Genomic DNA, 14,500 nt, shown 5'->3' on the forward strand with positions numbered 1-14,500 from the left:
CAAGGATCTGATTGGTCATACCTTTGTTGTATATCTACTGGGGAGGCAGGCCATATAGTCACCTTGATGTACTGCAGAGACTAAGACAAAAGTGGGTGATTGCCTGAAAGATAACTGGAGTCCAGTTGCAGAAGAAGCAGGAATGAGTGTTAGATGACAAAGCAAGAGGTCTAATACAGCCAAACATGGTGACAAATACCCATAATCCCAGCACCCAAGAGGGTGAAGAATTCAAGGTCAACCTGGGCTACATAGCATGACTGTTATATCAACATAACCAAATGAGTCCCTGGAGAGATGGCTTGGTGGTTAAGAGCGTTTGTCCTTCTTGCAGAAGACCCAGTTTCAATATCCATCACCCACATCACATGGAGATTCACACTGATCTGTAGCTCTACCTCCAGGAGATTCAAAGTCTTTTTCTGACAACTGTAGGCATGAAGCACACATGTGGGGTGTATGTGTGTACATGTGTGTGGGTGTGTATGTACATGCAGGCTAAACGCTCATACACATAAAATAAAAGAATCTAGAAAAATGTAAGGAACCGAACAAGGGCCAGCAACATGGCTCACTGTCACCAAGCCTGACATCCAGAGTTTATTCCTAGGACTTACATAGTGTAAGGAAAGAACCAATTATTGTTGTCCTCTGACCTTCACATGCATACACACACATACACACACACAATAGATAGATAGATAGATAGATAGATAGATAGATAGATAGATAGATCAAATTTAAACAACAACAACAAAGAAAATGCCATAGTTTTCATTATGCTCAGGCTAGGAAAATACATAGTTGTCTTTAGGGTAGCAGACCAATCACTTAGAATCAGAGGAACCACATTGGATAAGCCAAAACCAAGGATGGAGTATACAGACTTGGGGTGTCAAAGGCTTCCATCTCTGTCCTGGGGAATAGCAGCTTTGTGTCTGCCTTTCCCTCACACGTGATAAAAGCCTGAAATTGCAAACACCCCTTGACTTCAGGCAGATAGCACAAAGGAATAGATCCCTGCATTAGCCCCGCCCCGCCCCCACATCGCTGCTGGGCAGCTGCTTTTCCCCCCACAAGGCCCATGCGTGAATCCGGACTCCAAGTCTTTGCATGAACGTGCTTACAGCCTCTGTTTTTAAACGCCGAGGGATTTAAAAACATGCTACATGGGCCAAAACAAACACACATATTAACAGGTCAGAATCTGCCATGTCCCCTCTTCCCTCCAGTAGGTGACATCTGAAAGAACTGTGTTGATACTTCTCTTTTTATAGCATATCAAATCAGTGCTCCAGTCCGCAATGGCCCAGTGATAGCCCTCCTGCCCAAAGTTCAGCCCTTTCATCTCCACTATCTAACTCAAATCTGAAAAACACCAAGTGGGCGACGAAAGGCAAGGAACATCACGGTGACAACTGTACTTTCATTTCCTGGCGGGGGTGTGGTTACATTCACAACTTCTGTGTGACTCTAACAGTTGGAGGGTTTTTACATTCAATTTCCTGTTTCCTTTTCTTAATAAAGAAAGGAAAAGCGGGGCCCCTGCAGCAACTGTTCTTAGGGTTCCAAAGGGAGACACCATGGGGGTTCCAAGTTGGCCACAAGCAAGTACAAAACAAAACCTAAACCCCAGCAAATAGCAGTAGGAGGAAGGGTGGAGGCGGGGCGGGGGAGGGGGGCCGTCGATGTTTTCATCCGCTCAGGCAGCAATTTTCCACCTCACTACGCCCATCAGACTTGTGGCCATCTCCTCTCCGTTTCTGAGATGCTGGGATCATTTCCCACGAAGGTTTACAATGTACTGATGGGGACAGTGGTAGTTGCGGTACCTATCCCATTTCAGGGACTGTTGTGAGTTCTAGCACAACCTCTCTAAGAAGCACTTCTGCTGTATGCATGAGGGAACAGAGGCATCTTGGAGGTGCTGTTATAATTTGCCCAACTGTCCTACTTAGCTTTAACTGTCAGCTTGACCCAGCTAGAGTCATCAGACAGGAGAACCTCAATCATCGAAGAATTGGCTAAATCAGATTGGCTAAATCTGGGGCTGTCTGGGCGGTGGAGGGGGGGGGGGGGGAAAGGAGACCTCTCTTGATTGTTGATTGATTTCCAGAGGATCCAGCTCACTGTGAACAATGCCACTTCCTGTCCATGTATGTGTTCCTGGGCTGTAAAATGAAGCTGTCAGGTATGATTCAACAGGCAAGCCACATTTCTCTTTGGATCTTGCCTCCAGGTTCCCGACTGGAGTTGCCTCAGTGATGGCCTGGAAGTGTTCAATGAAAGAAACCTTTTCTTCAACAAGATGCTTGCTGTCAGAGTGCGCTGTCACAGCAATGAAAGAGACTAGAGCACCAAACTCTCAAATGACCGAGGTGGTGGCTCATTCTTCCATTCATTAAATTCTCATGGATCACCTATTTATCGAGAAGGCATTTCCAAAAGGGTTCCAAGACAGGGTACCTGGGCTAAGAATGAGTCCTGCTTGCCGAAAACAGCCTGTGTAGAGTACATGTTTGGCATATATCTCTTGAAGTTGTTTATATAAATTCTTATGTGCATCTGTCATGTGCATGTATATGCATCTGACTATTCATATATGCATATATATTCATATATGCGTATGAGCACTACAATCATGGAGTGATCTTAGAGGCTGAAGGAGGGCATAAGATCCACTGGAGCTGGAATTACAGCAAGGTGTGAGCTGCTCTATATAAGTTCTGGGAATTGAACTTGAGTCCTCCGCAAGAACAGCAAACCCTAACCCTGACTTTAACTCTAACCCTAACCTTACACCTATGCCTAACCCTTACCCTAATCCTAACCCTAACTCTTGCCCTAATCCTAGCCCTAACCCTAAAGCAAGTGCTCTTGACTGCTGAGCCTTCTCTCCTGCCCTAATCAGACTTTTAATTAGCACCTACTGTGTGCCTGATTCTAGGCTGAGGCTAGAGGGACACAAAGAGGAATGCAGAGTAGCCTTGACTCCTAAGGCTTGTTGCTTAGTTAGAAGGCAGTCTATACAGTCAGTAAAGCCCACAGTACAAGATGCTGACCAATAAGAACCAAGGTCAGTGGTCCAGACAAAATCCAGAGTGGTTTTTCCAGACATAGTGCCACAAGACTTTAGTTCCAGAACTTAGGAGGTGGAGCAAGAGAGTCAGGAATTCAAGGACACTGTTAGCTACTTGGTAAGTTTGAGATCAGCCTGGGGGCACTTGAGACCATGCTTCAAAAAAATAATCTCTTTTTTCATAAGGATGTTGGACTGACTATTCTAGATTGGAGCACCAAAACAGTGAAATTGTGTGTGTGTGTGTGTGTGTGTGTGTGTGTGTGTGTGTGTATTGTCATGCCCATACCCACATGTGTGCAACAGATGGGAAGAGCACAAATAATATCGGAGGTAGGGATGTAGCAGGAAGGGGGCAAATCAGAGCTCAAAGAGGGTGTAGAAAGAAGAAAGTGTGTGGTATATATGGTACTGCATAATTTGGCAAAGGAGCCCCTGTTGTAGCAGTCACATGAGAAGCCAGGCTCTGCACCTTCCTACCCATGTGACCCTAATTCATATATTTTACTTGTAGTAAGCCTTGGTTTCTCAACCCATGAGGTGGGCAGAATCAACAAAATGACATAGAGTTGTGCCCATCCTCCTTGGTCTGTCTGTGGGGGTATCCCTGCAGCTCACTGTTCCACTAGAACAGCGGAGAGATGTGTGTGACCACAGCGAAACCAGAAACCATAACGTAAGAGCCCAGAGGATTGGAAACTGTAGCCATGAACTAAAAGCAACATGTGTCAACCCCAGAATCGGATAGCACAAGCAAACCACAAATACACTGCTTAGGTGTTTGAAGTTCTCCCACGGGGCAGGACCCGCTGTAAATTACTTCATGCAATGGAGTCAAAAGGTGGTTTTGTGTGTGTGTGTGTGTGTGTGTGTGTATGTATGTGTGTTTTCTTCTTTCCTCTTTTTCTCATCTGACTTCACAGGAAATCTACTCCTCTGTTCAGATTTGAGATAAAACAGCCTTTCACCTTGACCCTCCTTTGTGGTAGGGACTCACCCTGTGATGTCGCTCCCTTTCTGTCCCAGCCTGGATCATCATCAACTTATATTTAGTACACACGTGGGTTTGAATTACCCTAGGTTACAAGTGAGGGCAGTTAAATCTACGAAGATGTGCTCAACCGTCAGGCTGAGAGGACAATCTAAGAAAAGGAGGTGAGGATGGCTAGAGGGAGGGAAGGCAGCCAAGGCATGTGGATTTTTAAAAGGTTGTTTATTTTGTGCCTGTAATCCCTACCGTGCTGTTGCCCAATAATTATTTTAGGTTTCATGACTTTCAGCCTAACCTCTGTGCCCAACAGAGAGAATCTATCCCAAGGTGTTGACATGATTTCTCAGCAGCTGTTACAAATGAACAACTTTGGCTGCCTCCCCAAATTGACATATTAAAATTATCAGGAAAACTGGCCTTGAGGAATTTCTCAAGACCCCCTCATCTAGTCGAATGAGTCCACTGTGCAGTTCTAAGGGTGTTTGTTGCTAGGTCTCTGCGGAAAGGACTAAAGAGATGAAGACAGGACATGGCACAGTGACTAGGAACACTAGTCCAGTAGGTGATAGCTCATCTTAGCATAATCAAGACAGAACCATAGATGTGACACCCACCACCACAGTACTGGTACCTGATCTTTGTGGAGTACTTGCACCCCCACCTCTATACCTATTAGCCCCCAAAAGGAGACACTATGGTGTACTGGTTAGTTTGTCAACTTGACAGAATCTAGAACTACTTTGAAGCAGGCATCTGTGGGAGATATTCTTGATTGTGTTAATTAATGTAGGAAGACACATTTAGTAGTGGGTGAGGCCATTCCTTATGTCTGGGGTCCTGGACTGAACAAAAGAGAGAAAAAGAAACACAGAGAGAGAGAGAGAGAGAGAGAGAGAGAGAGAGAGAGAGAGAGAGAGAGAGAGAGAGAGAGAGAGAGAACCAGCTGAATACCTACATTCATTGTCCACTGCTTCTTGATTATAGATGAAATGTCAGATTCCCTGCAATTGGACAGCCATGAGCTGGGCATTGAACCCGGGTCCACTGGAAGGGCAGCCAGTACTCTTAACCACTGACCCATTTCTCCAGATCTGATTGCAGATGAAGTGTAATTCATCACCTGTCTTAAGTTCCAGTCTTCCTAACTTCCCCTACCATGAAGGACTACAGCCTTGTACTATGAGCCAAAATAAACTATTCCTCCCTTAATTTGCTTTGGGAAGAGTAGTTTTTTTTTTTTTTTAATCATAGTAACAAGAAAGAGATCAAGATACATAGATCTTCTAATCTTATAAATGAGGTAACTAGGCACAAAGTAACGAAAATTTAGAAAATTAACTGTTTATAAATAATGTATTCATTGCCCTTTGCTTCTTTAGAGTTTAAGGGACGGTCTCACCCACAATTGAACTGAGTCTTCCTACATTAATTAACACAATTAAGATAATCTCCCACAAATTCTTGTTTCATAGTGGTTCTAGATTCTGTCAACTTGACAGCACTGACCATTATACCATAGTGCCTTCTTTTCGGTGTTAATGGGTATAGAGGTGGGTACTCCACAGAGATCAGGCTCCAGTACTGTGGTGGTGGGTTGTTACGTCTCTAGTTCTTTGAGCAGGATTTAAACCCAGGGGGTGAGAGGAGAAGTCTAGGATAAAAAATAGAAAGGAGAACGAGGCAGGAGGATTTCAGTGAGTTAAAAGCCAGCCTGGTCCACACAAGAAGTTCCAGTATAGCCAGATATATACAGTAAGACTTGGTCATGATGGGGGACAGGGAAGGAATGGGTGATAAAGAAGAAAGGTAAGGTCATAGTCTTTAGTATTGAAAGGAACTTGCCCAGCTATAGAACAGAATTGAAGTCCAGATGGACACGATGTCCAGACAAATGCCCAGAGATAAGATTGCCTACTTAATATACCAGCTCTCTGTTTCCAACCTTCTTTCATTCTGTTGAGTCAGTGAAGCTCCAAGCCATTCTGAGACTCATAGCAGACTGTGGGGTTACTGGAGTCACCTCTAACCCATGAACTTCTAAAGTGGCCTATGAGATGGCACTCTGCAGGCATGGGTCCCAAGGATCCCCAGTTAACTGGCCTTTGAGGCCTTGAATCCTCATGTGGTATAGAAATGTTGGCAGACGCTCCCTTGGTTCCACATCATCTTCCTTGACTCTGAGGGAAATTGAGTATACTCCAGGAAGTCAAAGTGAGTTTGGACTTTGCCCTTGCTTGTATTGACTTGGGAAGGTTAGATTCTCAGTCTCTTACTTCTTCCCCAGTCAAATGGGATTTTAAGCAAACATGCCTCATAGATTACTTAAGAATTAAGTCTTTGAATCTACATCAGCCACCTGAAGGACTCCACAGGTTTGGTTAATGTAAGTGATGTAATTACCTACCTTGGTCTCTCTTTGAGAAGATTCTAACTGTCTCAAGCCCACAACACATATTATCACATCCAGGTAGGGAGTGACCTCAGGAACAAAGCCTGTAGCCCTGCCAGACACTCTTGGAAAGGAAGTGGTTTCATCACTCAGGCGTCTGAGTCGGGGCTACTTTCTTCAGGGAAGGGCTCTCTGCAGTCTTGCCAGCTCAACATGCTGGGTTACACCAGGTAACATCACCCTGGCTCTGCCAGTCCCTAGCGTGTCAAGGAGCCCCTGGGAATTACACACCCACCTCTTGGGCAAAATGCTCATTCATGACAGGCCTAGGTGTCATTGTGTGGGCTTTGTTCCTGTCGGTGACACGGGTGAGAAGCTCATTTGAGCTGATGCCCTTCCGAAGGTCCTTTTGTTTACCTGGGGTCGGGGACTGTCACCTTCAGCCAGGAAATTCTTGCATTTTAGAAAGGCTACTCCAGGGCTCACAGTAAAAAGGTTCTTTCCAAAATTGACGTAGGAGCCAGAGAAATGACTTGTGGGTATAATGGGGTGGGAAATAATATATGGATCAATGTAGCTACCCTAGCACAATATGGCCCTGCAGGAACACTACAGGTAAACCATGGATCCTGGACCAGACAGCGTCTGTCCAAGACTGCTATGGCCGCATAGAAGTGTGTCATATTTGGCAATTTTCTTGACTTCTCTGCCTCCATCTCTCATCTATATAATGTGATGATGATAATAACAGTATTCACCTACTCACCTCTTTAGTCTTGGGCTATCGGTGAATTTTTATAAAAATGTCTACAATCCTGCCTGATTAGATGGGAATAGTGGTCCACGTCTGAAAGATAGATACACTTGGGAGACAGAACAAAACTTCAACATTTTTGGCTACATAATGAGTTTGGAGCCAGCCTAGGCTAGAAACCCTGTCTTTAAAATCCAAAACCCAGACACATAGCAACAGCAGCAAACAAAGGAACAGTTGCCTGGACTATGGTAGTGTAAGGTCTAGCTGTTGTTTCCCCATAGGCCGGAGATTTCCCTTCTAGACAGAGCCACTCACAAAGAAGGAGGGAAATCCTTAGTCTGATTGACCCCGAAGGCTGCTTTCTTTGAATGCCTTTACCTTGTCTGAAAGGAATATATGCAAACCCCACACTTCTCAGGGGACAACCGTCCCCCCAAACAGAGCACAAATGTCAGATATTAAATTTTTTGTTTTATTTGACTTGACTTTAATTAATTAATTAATTAATTAATTTTTCTACTTTGATTTTTGAGACATCATCTCATGTAGCCCAGTCTGGTCTTGAACTTGTGATAATCCTCCTGCCTCAGCTTCCTCCCTTCCCACTATTTGATTACAAATGTGTCACTATTGCTGGGCGGTGGAGGCACATGCCTTTAATCCCAGCACTCAGGAGGCAGAAGCAGATGGATTTCTGAGTTCGAGGCCAGCCTGGTCTACAGTGTGAGTTCCAGGACAGCCAGGGCTATACAGAGAAACCCTGTCTCGAAAAAGCCACAAACAAACAAACAAAAACAAAAAACAAAAACAAAAAAACAAAAAAAAAAACAAATGTGTCACTATATGGAGTTTTTTGTAGTCGTTGTTTGTTTTTGGCTTTGGGTTTTTTTTTGTTTGTTTGCTTTTGCATTTTTTTGTTATTTTAGAAGCAAGGATTAAGGTGCCTCTGGGTAATAATATACGATAATCTAGCCCAGATGAGTTTGACCACCCATCCCCAATCCCGACCGGATCTCAGGGTGTCATGACTCTGGTAGGTCTGCCCTTTGGCCTGAATCTGAGTGATGTTAGTAATACAGGAATAGGTGAAGTGCCAGCCACGCCTAGCTAAGCCAGCAAAAGGAAATACTTCCCACACCTTGCGTTTGCACACGAGGGCCCTCAGGAAAGGCATCCCCAGCGCCGGGGCCTGGACCTGCTTTAATGCCTGGGTGTGGCTGCAGGAACCACCCAGTACAAACTGGAGTGAACCTGCTGCCCCCCCTCCCCTCCCCACTCCGCCCCGCTACCAAGTCAAACAGAACACTGGGAACACAAATAGAATCATCACAGTAAACCGGTTGTTGGAGCCAGACACCGGACAACCCACTCCCTGGCACCGCCACCCCCATCACAGGTCCAGACATGAGAAGGGCTCTGAGGGCTGAAGAAGGTGTGGCCCTTGGGCATTCCTGCCCAGCAAGAAACCCCGCAGTTTGTCTGTACTTATTGCCACCTACATGCCTTGCTCAAGGGGCTGCTTGCCAAGGCGGGGAGGGCGAAGGGTCTCCTCTTCCTCCAAGTCCCAGATCACTAGGAAATGCCCTTCCCGCCAGACCCACGTGACAAATACAGTTTGTCAAGGAGAGAGCTCTTCAAACACATTCAAATCCTAAAGGCATCCAAGGTTGGGAGGCAGCTGTGCTGGACGTGCGTATTTGCAGGGTCAGGCATGAGGAGAAGGAGGAGGGGCCGGTCCTAAATGACAGCTTCAGATAAATGAGAGTAGTGTACTCCGGGTAGCTCTGAACTCGGGTAGTGCCCTCCCTAGCCCAGAGCAGGTCAGACTCCTCAAACCGCCTGCCCGAGCCTTTCTGCTGTGTGCTCTGGGGCATGTCTCTCTTTGCTTTCTTGGATCCTGAGCCAAGGAGGAAATGTAGGTTAGTCCCAAGAGGCAGGGATGGATCCTCCTTCTTACTTCCTGATGTCAGCACCTTTTCCAGACAGCCTAGCAAATCTCACAAACGATCTTCAAACGCCCACCCCACCCCTCCACCCCTCCACCCCTCCACCCCTCCACCCCTCCACCCCTCCACCCCTCCACCCCTCCACCCCTCCACCCCTCCACCCCTCCACCCCGGTTCATTTTAGTAAGTTTGGGCAGGTGATTAGAACTTCCCGGTGGGGAGGAACGCAGGTAGAGAAGGAATGATCTGGGAGGGAGCACTGGCCACTACGTGGTCAGGGTGGGGGATGGGCAAAGGGTCTGAAAAAGAACATCAGGCCAGCAGCCTGATTCTTTGCAAATACTGCATCCTTGGCATGCTGCTTAACTACCTGAACCTCAGTTTCTTCCACTGTCAAAGCAGACAACAAAGGGTCTCCTCAGCAAAGTCAGAGGGATACAATGTGACAACAGAATACACTATCCTATAGCTATATCTTCTCTCTTCTTGTTGGTGTTTTGCTTAGCATGAAGAATTAGAGGAGAGCTTTTGAGAGATAATCTTTCGGGAAACTATTATTCTTTTTTGTTTGGTTGGTTTTGGTTTTGGTTTTGTTTTTCGAGACAGAGTTTCTCTGTGTACCTCTGGCTATCCTGGAACTTGCTCTCTAGACCAGGCTGACCTGGAACTCAGAAATCTGTCTGCCTCTGCCTCCCAAGTGCTGGGATTAAAGGCGTGCGCAACTACTGCCCAGCTGGAAACTGTTATTCTAACCTAGCCACGATTTTCTTGCGATGATAATAATAAGGATTGCAAGATGTTTTTGTTGTTGTTGTTGCCTACAGGGGATTCTCATGTGTTCTTTCTCACACGGAACAAGAAACTCAATCAAATCTACCTCCAAGCCAGGCCTTTCCACAGACCTGAACTTGCCATTCTGTCTTGCTTCTGCCTTATGTTCTAGGAAGGCAAGGCGGCAAATGATGCTCAGGGAGGTCGGTCTAGCCTGATCCCTGGCTGGATAAAGTAGAAATGACCATCGCGTCCCTGAGAATGACAGAATGGGCAGTTGCTGCCTGACCTAGACTCCTGTAAGAAACAGCCCTCACCTGGCTGTATCTTGGTATTGTCTGGGGGTTTATGTGTAAGAGGACGTTTGTTCCATTCACTATACGTTCCCTCTGTTTGGAGCGGGACAAGAGTTCCAAAATGCTGCCGTGTTGAATTAAAAGCAGAGACCTTTTTTAAAAAAATGTTCTTGGAGATGGGAAGATAGGACAAAGGTTTAGAGAGTGCTGGTTGATGAATAGAGACCTGGAGAGAGCAATAGAGTAGGGAGGGAAGGGAAGGGAAAGAGAGCTGTCTAGAGAAGGGTGCCAAGGAAGTGAGAAAGAGGTGGGTCAGAGGATGGAGCAAGAGGATGGGAAGCAGCACTGTCCACTGCATGGTGAGGATGGGGGGTGAGCTCCCTTTGTGGCTAGGTGCTTAAACGTCTATCGGACGCTCAGTGAAGGGCTATTGCGGGGTAACAGGAAACCCTGAGGTGCTGATAGGTCAAAGATGGAGAAGGCGTAGGGATATGTGTTGGCAGAGGAACCGAAGAATACCAGGCCATTTCCGAAGCCACTCATTTTCCTCGAATTCCTTCTTTATGCCTTCAGTCTCTAAAGCACACTCTCTTATACTCACCCATCTGCTTACATTTTGGGTGCTGTTTTGAGTTTGAGTCTTGCTGTATGGCCAGGGATCTTTGGACTGGGAAATGTGCCTGCTCCGTTTACACGCTGGGATTCCAGGCGCGCGCACCCAATGCCCTACAACGATTGCTTTGAATGCAAGTGAGTAATCTTCTGACTCCCCGGCCCCATAAGGCACCCAAATTTAAATCAAGATGGTGATTATGTATAGTCCTGAGCACTTCAGCCATGTCTTATCACCCAGAACTTGCGTTCTGTTTGGGGGTTGCCTTAAGAGGGTCGACTCTGTTTCTTTCTGTTCTTTGTTGCTTCAATCTTTCTGCAACTGTTTCCAGAGCTGGGTCAAGGGAAAAGAAGAGAGCAAGAGTACAAACACTCCTCATGTTTAGCTGGCTTGTCTCCTTAAGACAGAATTCAGCTTCAGTTGTTGAACTAAACATTTCAGGACTCTCTCGACTTTGCAAATCACAGTTCTCGGGGACTTCTGAGTGTCCTCTCCCTTCAAGGGGGGTCATTTAGGCATCCCTTCCCCCAGGCCTTCAACCAGAGTTCCACGGAATGAATGCCTCGAGTTCTGCTATACGAAAGGCAAAATTTAAACTTTTCCTCTCCTGATTTTCCTTGACTCTGGGGTTAATTCCAACAGTGGGAGTTCTCTAAGCTGGGTTTGATTTTAGCCTCCTGGGCAAGGTAGTTTGGTTAGTGGCTGTTCTGTGGTCTACTGTCTGAGGAGAAGTGGTTAGGGAGGTCACCCAGACAGTTATGGTCCACTGAGGGTGGAGGGAGTGGTCTAGGTTTGGCCTCAGTCTGGAGTCCCAGGCTCACAGACAGATCTTGGCTCAGGACATGAGGCTGAGGCGTGCTGGGACAGCCTAGGGGGTGTCCTGGATTTCCCAGGGCTGGGGAACCCTCGCTGGCCCGGGGGCGGTAGACACTGTTCCAGAATCTGTTCTGGCTCCACTGCCGCCTCAGCACTTTCTAATTACAGCTCCAAACAACAACAGCAGCCTCGGCAGTCATGACAACAGGCCCCGCCCACCAGACCTCCAGCCCAGCTGACAACACGTGATGGCGACGCTCCTCCGCCCCTGGCGCAGAGGGAGGGCGGGGAGGCGAGGAGGAGGAGGAGGAGGGAGGGATGACGTTTGCTCTGTCGTCTCCATGGCTAAAACGCATAGACGTCAACGCCCCCAGTGTTTAGTGTGTAATGTTCTTTGGTCTCTATGGGAACGTCAGGCTGCCCAACACAGGACCCCGGCAACAGGCTTCTGATTGGTCGGAGGCTAGCAGGGGCGGAGCTTCGGCTCCCGCCCGCTCTGCCCGTGTTGCTGTTTTGGTTGTTGTCTCCCAGCTGTTTATTTCTGTAACAGATCTTGGAGGCTGCGGTCTGGATCCCTCGCCAAGAACCAGATCCAGGAGAAAACGTGCTCAACGTGCAGCTCTGCTCCTACTGATTATAGCCCCACAGATGACATCGCTCCATAGTCACACCAAGTCTCCTGTGGGAGTCTTGCTCCTCGTTCTCAGTGTCTGTTACAGCTCGGTATTTTAGTGTCAGGACGTCGGCTCCCAGCCCGCATCTCCGCTCAGCAATGCCATTATCTTCTCAGCCAAGTCCTAGAAATGGGTTGGCTTCCCAGTTAATGCTTTTCATGCTCTCAAAAGCAGTCGGAGCCGTTCATACCCAATTCCTGGATTCAGTGCTACCCCCTGCAGGATCTGGCTCCATTTCCTCCGTCTGGTCCTAATTCTGTGCAATGACATCATTTACCCACATTTCCCACCGAGATGCCCAGATTTCTTCTAGCCGGCGTACATCAAAAAAAATTCCAAATGACCTTGGGTGGATACTTCGGGTTAAGGACTTTTATTATTTTTCTCTCTGTCTGGTAGCAGCCTGCAGTGGCAAATGGGGTGGGATGTAGTGATGTACCCTTGATTTCTCCAAATGAACTAAAACCAAACTGAAGAAAGAGCTACACAGTCACTTTTTACATATTAAAATGCCAGATATTTGATAAATAATACTACCATACCGATGGAGTTAACATTCCAAGACATAATCCACAGAAACTTTTCTACCTGCCTCCCTCAGTTGAGCATTGAAGCCAAGGTCCAGGGCCTTGGGCATATTAGGTGAGCATGCTACCAGAGCCACACATTCCCAGCTTCGTTAAAACTGGAAGCAGTTTTAACTTTACCCTGGACTTCCATCAGTGAAACCAAGTTAGCATCTGTCTAGAGATAACAATCTCTCCTCGGGGCTTTCAGGCAAATCCTGCTATTAAAAAAAAAAAAAAGCCTTAAAATCTTCAGTTCCAGAGTCAGATAGACTGCACTCACCAGCTCGTGCACATACAAGTCTGAGATGTTTCATAAAAGGTTTCGATGACCTGATAACATGTTTTCAAAACCCAGGGAGAGAGACTGACACAGTACAAAGTTAAAAACAAGAAGTTAAATGGCTGGCCTAGTCTTGGGATGGTCAGGGAGCATCAGTCCCTTGGCTCTAATGGGAACCCACCACCTCCTCTCCCTTTCATCTGCCCTGGTGAATATCTTTGCTAATTTCCCTTTGCCCCCTTCTTGGCCTGCCTTACAGCCTGTAATTCCCTTCAGAGATGTGAGTGAAATGAAATGAAATTAGGAACTTGCTTAATGCAAAGAGGACTAAAGGGCACAGCTCTTTATCCTAATGAACTTCATTCTGATTAAGTCAGGAACTGCAAGCGTTTACTATTTACCCAGTAAATGTATTAGAGAGCCCGGCAAGTCTCCCTCCTGTCTTGACTCTGCCAGCGGGTATTTGAAAGTCTGAGATAAGATCGTTTCTCGACCATCATCCATTGCTTTCTAATGCTATTGCTCCTTTCTACATTTCCAGGAATACAGAATGCTGTGGTTTCTAAGAGACAAAATATCTGGGTTATGCCAAGGGGGGGAGTCATGGGGTGGAATTTACACTGCATACTAAAGATGACCTGAAGAGGTGGAAGTGGTGAGGGTGTTCTCCATGTTAGATGAGAACCTGGGGGAGGAGGGTGGTGGCACGTGGTCTCTGAGTGCCTAGATTTAACTCGAGCGCAGGAAGCAGATTTACGACCCTTTCCAAGGTCATTCATTATAGTCAAGCTTCTACGCCTGAGTCCTCTTTTTGTTAGATCCAAACATGACATGGGCATATGTGGCCCAAAGAGTCTCCATTTCAGCACGTCCTCCGTTGATTACAGCTTAATGGTATTGTAAGAGTATGTGCTCATGCGCGAGCACACACACAGACACACACACACGCACAGACACACACTAACATAAACTCTTTCTCTTCCTACTCTGCATTTTGGTTGTGCTACCTTTTCATTGTAAGCTTTGGGTTTTGGTATTGTGTGTCTGTGTGTGTGTGTGTGTGTGTGTGTGTGTGTGTGTGTGTGTGTGTGTGAGTCTATGCAGATGTGCGTGGAGGGTCCTCTGCAAGGGCAGCACTCACTCTTAACTACTGAGCCATCTCTCCAACCCCCAATTGCTGAGTTTTCTTTCCTTTTTCAATTCAACAAAAGGACTGTGGTGACCTTCCATGCTGCTGACTTTCTTAAACCACAGGACAATTAATTTCCCCGGTGTATTTCCTGCTCTGTACCATGGGATGTGGGCACCCCCTGTGTTTG

The 14,500-nt window shown here is 46.6% G+C and overlaps 1 long non-coding RNA gene across 2 annotated transcripts, besides 1 other annotated feature; it reads left to right on the top strand.

Moving 5' to 3' along the window:
* Positions 1 to 8,654: 8,654 nt before the first annotated feature.
* Gm38543 lies at positions 8,655 to 13,752 on the top strand. Of its 2 annotated transcripts, none has more exons than XR_001780659.2 (3): positions 8,655 to 9,135; positions 10,863 to 10,979; positions 11,827 to 13,752. It is a non-coding gene; the product is annotated as a predicted gene, 38543 (long non-coding RNA). The 2 variants fall into 2 exon arrangements; XR_003950099.1 differs by having other exon boundaries at positions 12,209 to 13,751.
* Positions 11,004 to 12,893: an enhancer, noted in NCBI's record as "VISTA enhancer mm260". NCBI's record gives its function as "enhancer in: heart[5/6]" and the evidence as "EXISTENCE:transgenic organism evidence [ECO:0001131][PMID:17130149]".
* Positions 13,753 to 14,500: the final 748 nt, after the last annotated feature.

The sequence above is a fragment of the Mus musculus genome, chromosome 12 (assembly GCF_000001635.26).
Source record: "Mus musculus strain C57BL/6J chromosome 12, GRCm38.p6 C57BL/6J".
Taxonomy (NCBI): Eukaryota; Metazoa; Chordata; class Mammalia; order Rodentia; family Muridae; genus Mus; species Mus musculus.